At 40.3% G+C, this 8,372-nt stretch overlaps 1 pseudogene; it reads left to right on the top strand.

Annotated features, from left to right (window-relative positions):
* Positions 1–744: 744 nt before the first annotated feature.
* Positions 745–4,366, top strand: LOC127678153 (olfactory receptor 5B3-like; annotated as a pseudogene).
* Positions 4,367–8,372: the final 4,006 nt, after the last annotated feature.

Raw genomic sequence — 8,372 nt, 5'->3', positions numbered from 1 at the left:
GATAAAAAGGTACATGATGCTTCCAAGGGAAGAGGAGGAATGCATGGTGAATTCAGAACTTGGTCTAGTGTAGAAATTCTTTCCTGAACTCATGCTGTAGACAAGCTGGAAATATTGGCCATTTTCTAAGAGCAAGCAGCAGGAAGATTTGAGAAATACTACTTAGTAGAATTTAAAGATTTTTAGAGTAACTATTTAGAGTATCATTCTATAAACTGGGCATTTAAAAACCATTTAGAAGGACAATTCCATAAAATAAATGGTCTGCATATACCTACTATGATTTAATTGAAAACAGTGCCTTAAAAATAGTTTAGAGGGCTGAAATAGTTTAAAGGCTAAAGGTCATTTTAAAACCAGATTTGAGATGCTGAATTAAAGTATAAATGTCAAAACACTGCAGGAATTTTGATAGTAAAATCCATTAAATTTTCACAGATTCCAGTTGTTTTATTATCCTATTGTTAAATATTTAAAAAATATTTCTGTGTATAAGTGCCTTGCCTACATGTATGCCTATAAAACATGTGTGCCTCATGCCTGAGAAGACCAAGAAGAAGGTGTCAGAGAGATCTCCCTTGTACTGTATTACAGATAATTGTGAGATCCTGTGTAGATGCTGAGTTTTTGGAATAGACATTCAGGGCTGTAACCACTAAACTATCTCTCCAAACCATTACTATATTTTTCTTTTTTTTTTTTAAAAAAAAAATTTGTCCTTCTGTTAATTAACTGATATCACTGATGGAGAACAAGACAGAAGTGAGATACTCCATCCTGGTTGGACTCAGCAATGACCAGGCCTGCAGCTTCCACTCTTCATCACTTTCCTCATTATATATATCATCACCCTTGTAGGAAATGTGGGGTGATCCTGTTGATTCTCTTGGCCTCTCAGCTCCACATCCCCATGTACATTTTCCTAGGTAACCTATCCTTAGCGGACTTTTGATACTGTTCAACAGTAACTCCAAAGGTAATAGCTGGATTCCTTACAGGAGACAAGATCATGTCTTACAATGACGGTGCCTCTCAGATGTTCTTTTTTTTTTTTTTCAAACTTTGGTGATGTGGAAAACTACTTTTTAGCCTTAATGACATATGATCGTCTTGTAGCAGTGTGTGAGCCCCTACATTATGCCACCACCATGACTACACATGTGTGTGCATATCTAGTCATTGGCTGTTATATCTGTGGTTTCCTCAGTGCCTCCATCTATACTACCAATGCATTAAGTCTCTCCTTTTATGAGACCAATATAGTCCACCATGTTTTCTGTGATGTTCTGGCACTCATGATTATATCTTGCTCTGATAGACATTATTTTATTCAATATATTTTTTATTTACATTTCAAATGATTTCCCATTTCCTGGCTCCCCACTCCACAAAAGTCCCAAAAGTCCTTTTCCCTCCTCCTGTTCCCCCATACACCCCTTCCCACTTCCCTGTTCTGATATTGCCCTATACTGCTGCACTGAGCCTTTTCAGAACCAGGGGCCACTCCTCCGTTCTTCTTGGACATCATTTGATATGTGGATTATGTCTTGGGTAGTCCAAGTTTCTAGGATAATATCCACTTATCAGTGAGTGAATGCCATGATTGATCTTTTGAGACTGGGTTACCTCACTTAGTATGATATTCTCCAGCTCCATCCATTTGTCTAAGAATTTCATGAATTCATTGTTTCTAATGGCTGAATAGTACTCCATTGTGTATATATTTCACATTTTTTGTATCCATTCCTCTGTTGAGGGACACCTGGGTTCTTTCCAGCTTCTGGATATTATAAATAGTGCTGCTATGAACATAGTGGAGCATGTATCCTTATTACATGCTTGGGAATTCTCTGGGTATACGCCCAGGAGTGGTATAGCAGTGTCCTCCGGAAGTGACATGCCCAGTTTTCTGAGGAACTGCCAGACTGATTTCCAGAGTGGTAGTACCAATTTGCAACCCCACTAGCAGTGGAGTAGAGTTCCTCTTTGTCCACATCTTCTCCAACACCTCCTGTCTCCTGATGTTTTAATCTTAGCCATTCTGACTGATGTGAGGTGAAATCTCAGGGCTGTTTTGATTGGCATTTCTCTAATGACTAATGATGTTGAACATTTTTTAAGATGCTTCTCAGCCATCCAAATTTCTTCAGATGAAAATCCTTTGTTTAGCGCTGTGCCCCATTTTTTAATAGGGTTATTTGGTTTTCTGGAATCCTATTTCTTGAGTTCTTTGTATATATTGGATATTAGCCCTCTGTCAGATGTAGGGTTGGTGAAGATATGTTCCCAATTTGTTGGTTGCAAATTTTTCCTTTTGATTGGTGTGCTTTGCCTTACAGAAATGTTGTAATTTTATGAGGTCCCATTTGTCAATTCTTGATCTTAGAGCATAAGCTATTGGTGTTCTGTTCAGGAACTTTCCCTCTGTACCAGTGTTCTCAAGGGTGATTTTTAAATCCAAATCTTGTTTTTCTGGTGTGCTGGGATATCTAGGACTTTCTGTTGGAGAATTGGGTTAGGATGCTGCTATATTGCCTAGATTTCTTTTAGTAATGTTCCTGTGTTTGCCTTTTGCCATCTTGCTATCTCTGGTGTTAGTTGGTCTTGTTACTGGCTGGTGTTTGAATCTCCTGTGAGCATGTAAGCCTATTTCAGCACCTCAGGATAACTAGGGTGCCCCTGGCACAGATTGCTCATGTGATGCGCTCCTCTTGGATGCCCTTGGAGCCCTAGTGTGACCTGCTCCAAGTTGTCTCTGTGAACCTGGTGTTGCCTGTTTGCTCCTTCAAGGAGTGATGATGGCAGATGCTGCAGGGACCTTTTCTGAGTGCTGATCCCTCTGCAGGGGAAAAGAACCCCCAACTGGTTTGGGTTACAAATGGCCCACCTAGCTTCCCAGGCCCTGAGTCCAGGTAAAAGCCTGACAGACTTAGGCCTGGGTGATGTTCACCTCAGGCTATGTCTGCTAACTGGTTTTGTCAGGTAGGCAAGATGGTGGCATGAGCCCCTGCAAGTGCTGGGAAGTCTTCAGGGCCAATCTCCCCCTGGCTGGGTTGGCACACAGATGGCCCACTGAGCTGCCCAGGGCCTGGGTGTAGGCAAAAGTCTGCCAGGCTTATACCCAAGTGATGCTAGCCTTGGGCTATGTCTGCTAGCTCACTTTGTCTGTTAGATCTCTCTGGTGTCTGGTAGCCAAGATGGTAGTGTGCACACCTGCAAGTGCTGGTCTGTCTGCAGGGCAAATGACCTCCCGGCCTGGTTGGCACACAGATGGTGTTTGCAGCCAATGAGCTGCCCAGGGCCTGCATGCAGGCAAAAGCCTGACAGGTTTAGACCAAAGGGATGTTAGCCTTGGACTATGTCTGTGTACTTGGCACTGTCAGATCTCTCTGGTGTCTGAGTGCCAAGATGGTGGAGTGTCTCTGGTAACTGGCTGGCAGGAGGCAGAAGTCTAATGTGGCTTCATTGTGGTAAAATGCATTGCAACTCTGAAGTTCCTCTGGAGGTGGCCTTCTCCGCGGAATGCACTGCTGCCACCGCCACCTCTCACCACCGCCCTTTCCATTTTTGATACTCCTAAAGTATCTTAATGTTTTTTTTATCTAGATCAGTTGAAGTCAGTGATTTATTCACTTGTACAACACTGTTAAATATTTAAGTATCAAGAATTTCTTCCTCATATGATGCTTTCTGTGTGGAGAGAGAGAGAGAGAGAGAGAGAGAGAGAGAGAGAGAGAGAGAGAGAGAGAGAGAGAGAGAGAGAGAGAACTCTGATAGACATGTTAATGAATTGATTATTATTTATTTAGTCAGTTTCAATATGTTTTTTGCCCTTATAGTAATCTTAATAGAAGGGGAACCCCATACTTGTGTAAACTTATACTGGTAGGACTATCCACATCCTCTTTCACTGAGGAACAACCAGAAAGTCTACTAAGTAGGGAAGGGAATCTAATGGCATGGAGCTGAGATGGCCCTTAGTCTATTTGTTAGAGGACACACATGAATAACAAACTGGACAATTGCTACCAATATGTAGGGTTCTAGTTCTAGCTCCTGCATGCTCCCTCTTTGGTGACCCTAACACTGTGAGTTCATTTTTACCAACATACTAAAGATACACTCAGCTGCAGGATATCACAAAACTGTCTCTACTTGTGCCTCACACTTCACAGTTGTTTCCATTTTCTATGGGACGATCATATTCATGTACTTGATGCCCAGTTCCAATCCCTCCATGGACGCTGACAAAACTGCACCTGTGTTCTACACCATGGTCATTCCCATGTTGAGCCCTCTGATTTATAGCCTGAGCAACAAGGATGTGAAAAGTGCATTCACAAAGATTTTATTGAGGTTAAGATGATGTTTACAGCCTTGATTTTAGGTTTTAGAATGGAAAACACATGGAAAAATCAATCACACCTTAACTCTATACTGCATAACATTTCCACACCCTACTCAAATACAAGAAACTGAATGTAAATAAAGAATATATCTAATAAAAATAATTTACATTCATAAAAGAAACTGAAGTGATTATATCTGCAATGGTGTGTTGGCTTTCAGAATGATATCATCTTGTTCAGAAGAGTAACACATGAATAACATCGTTATGATAACTTCAGGTCAGACTGTAAAAAACTTAATTTACTATATTATTATATTCAGCCTTTTCCATACAACATTTTTTTCTGTCATATCAATACTAATTTATGAAAGCATGTGCACACAAGTTCCTTTAAAGTGAAGCTACACTCATAGATTTATTCAGAAGACTAATAAAAATGGATGTCAGAAATATGCAGTAATATGACTTGGATTTGTTATGTGATTACACTTTTGTGTTCAGTTAATTTTGATCATTTTATGGGGACATCCAGATGAACATACTAAAAATTTAATTGTTATATAATTACTAGAATATGAGGTTTTATATAAAAGTAAATTTTGAAACAAGTAGACTTAGGTAAAAAATGTCAATCCTTATCATCCTCATCCCCTGAGGGCTAACTCGGATAGAATCAAAAGTCATGGAAAAAGAGGCTACTTCCTTCTTTATTTGTTTTTTATTTTTCTAGTTTTACTTTTTATGTATTTTATTCAGTTTACATCTTGATCAGTGTCCAATCCTCCTCTCTTCCAATTCCTACCCTTATCAATCCCCCCTATATTGCCCCTCCCCTTCTTCTAATAGAAGGGGAACCTCACACTTGTGTAAACTTATTCTGGTAGGACTATTCACATCCTCTTCCACTGAGGAACAACCAGACATTGTACTAAGTAGGGAAGGGAATCTAATGGCAGGGAACAGAGACTGAGATGGCTCTCAGTCTATTTGTTAGGGGACCCACAAGAATAACAAACTGCACAATTGCTACAAATGTGTAGGGGTTCTAGTTCTAGCTCCTACATGCTCCCTCTTTGGTGACCCCAACTCTGTGAGTTTTCATGGTCCTAGGTTAATTGACTCTGTCAGTCTTCTTGTGGTGTTTTTTACTTCTCTGACTTGCACTTCTATCCTCGACTCTTCCACAAGATTCCCTAGGCTCTGCTTGACGATTGGTTGTAGTTCTCTTCACCTACCTCCATATGCTTCTGGGTAAAGCCTCTAAGGTGACAGTAATGCTATGTTCCTATCTGCAAGCATATCAGAGTATTATTAATAGTGTATAGAGATGGATTTTTTCAAGGAATGTATCTAAAGTTGGGGCAGTCCTTTGCTAGTTATTCCCTCAGTTTCTGCTACATCCCTGTACATTTTGTAGGGAAGATAAATTTTTGGTTGAAAGATTTGTGTCTGGATTCATGCCCCCTTTTTCCTGTGGAAGCCCTGCCTAGCTTCTGCAGGTGGTCACTTCAGGTAGGCGTCTCTGACATTCCATCTTACAGCAATCAGAATGGCAAAGATAAAATCAGAAGCTATAGCAGATGCTGCCAAGGATTTGGAGAAAGGGAAACACTTCTCCATTGCTGGTAGAATTGCAAACTTGTAAAACCCTTTCAAAACCAAACTGACAGTTTCTTAGAAAATTTGAAATAGTTCTCAAGATCCACCTATACTGATCTAGGGCATATACCCAACAGCTGCTTCACTCTACCACAAGGATATGTGCTCAACTACGTTCATAACAGCTTTATTTGTAATAACTAGGAGCTAGAATCAACCTAGATGTCCCTCAACCCAAAGATGGATAAATGAAATGTGGTTCATTTACACAATGGAATTTTATTCAACTACTAAAAAGCAAGGATATTGTGTATTTTGAAGTCAAATGGATAGAGCTATAAAATATCATGCTGAGTGAGGTAACATTGATTCAAAAGGGCATGCATCATGCGTACTCACTGATAAGTAGATATTAGCCATAAAGTTCAGGATACACCCCACAGACCCAATGAAGGTTAACAAGGAGGAAGGCCCAAGCTAGAATGATTACATTTCACTTGGGGAAATAAAATAATTGGAGGAGGCAGAGGGTGGGAGGGAACTGGATGGGAAAGGAGTTGGAAATGGTTGTAGGGGCATCAGGATGAAGCTTGGTGAGACTGGGAAGAGTGCCAGAAGTCCAGGAGAATAGATGAAAATCTGCAGCTGCCAGGGATGATGTGGGGGTGCACAGAATCCTGAGGACCTGTCAGAGACCTGTGAGGATGATGGCTCCTATGCTTCAATGCCAGTGACTTTAGCTGAGATGCATACTGGTGGAGATATGGAACCTGAAGGGGCCATCATCTGTAGCCAGGCATGACCCCTTAGTAGAGGCATAGGGACACCAATTAACACACAACATTTTTGGCTTAAAATTTGTCCTGTCAAAAATAAATGCAGGAGCAAATATGGAGAAGAGATTATATTCTTGAGACATATCCTATGGAAAAGCATCAGTTCATGACAGGGTGGAGCAATACTCAAGAAGGGCCCATAACTTCAGGGGAGAAAGTGAGAGGTGGAGTAAAGGACTCTGTAAGAGTAGACTTGAGAGGTGGGGGAAGGAAGTAGAATAAAGAAATAGATAAACAAATGAACAAATAAATACATAAGCAAAGTTTAAAAAAAAGAAAAATGCAAAACTGAGCTTTAGAGAATTTTCTCTTTTGCTATGAATGGTTGTGAGTACAGACACCCATCTCATGACTATTAAAGGTGCTAAGATTAAATGACTCTTAAATGTTCAACATTCTTGGTCATCAGGGAACTGCAAATCAAAATGACCCCGAAATTCTACCTCACACCAGCCAGAATGGATAATATCAAAGCACAGGTGACAGCAGATGCTGGAGTGGATGTGGAGAAACAGGCACACTCCTCCATTGTTGGTGGTTTTGCAAGCTGGTAAAAACCACTCTGTAAATCAGTCTGGTGGTTCCTCAAAAATTTTACATAGTACTACCTGAGAACCCAGATATATCACTCCTGGGCATACACCAACAAGATGATCTAACATGTAGTAATGACACATGCACCACTATGTTCATAGTAGCTTTATTTGTAATTGCCAGAAGATGGAAATAACCCAAATGTCCCTCAACAAAGGAATGGATGTGAAAAATGTTGTACATTTATAAAATGGAGTACTACTCAGCTATTAAAAATTCTGAAATTCTTAGGCAAATGGATAGAACATGAAAATATCATCCTGAGTGAGGTAACTGAGACACAAAAGAACTCATGTGGTATGCACTCACTGGTAAGTAGATATTAGCTCAAATTTCTGAAATACCCAAGATAAAATTCACAGACCACATGAAGCTCAAGAAGAAGGAAGAAAAACATATGGATACTTTTGCCCTTCTTAGAAGTGGGATCAAAATACCCATGACTCACAGCCAACCAAAGGACTAAGTATATGGTCCCCAATGGAGGATCTAGAGAAGGGACCCAAGGAGCTGAAGATGTTTGCAGCCCCATAGAATGAACAGTAATATATACCAACCAATACCCTAAGAGCTCCCAGGGACTAAACCACCAACCAAAGAGTAGCCATGGGAGGGACCCATGGCTCTAACTACATAAGTAACAGAGAATGGCCCTTTCAGAGGCCATTGGTCATGTGAAGGATCAATGGCCCCAGTGTAGTTGAGTTCCAGGTCAGGAAAGAGGGAAGGGGTGTTGATAAGCAGGGTATGGGCGATCAAATAGGGGGGTTTTCGTAGGGGTAATGAGGAAAGGAGATGACATTTCAAATGAAAAAGAAAATATCTAATAAAAATGTTATAAAAATGAAAAAAGCTCATGATTCCTCACTAATTTATATAATTTCATGTATCAGTAAAACACTTTAATTTTTAAAAATGTAGCAAAACTTTTGGTCCCGGAAGGCAGGTTAATTGCCTTTTCCCTGGGCAAACTGAATGACAACTCTAGTATT

This window comes from Apodemus sylvaticus, chromosome 1 (assembly GCF_947179515.1).
Source record: "Apodemus sylvaticus chromosome 1, mApoSyl1.1, whole genome shotgun sequence".
Lineage (NCBI taxonomy): Eukaryota > Metazoa > Chordata > Mammalia > Rodentia > Muridae > Apodemus > Apodemus sylvaticus.
This window is presented reverse-complemented; position numbering and strand designations above follow the sequence as displayed.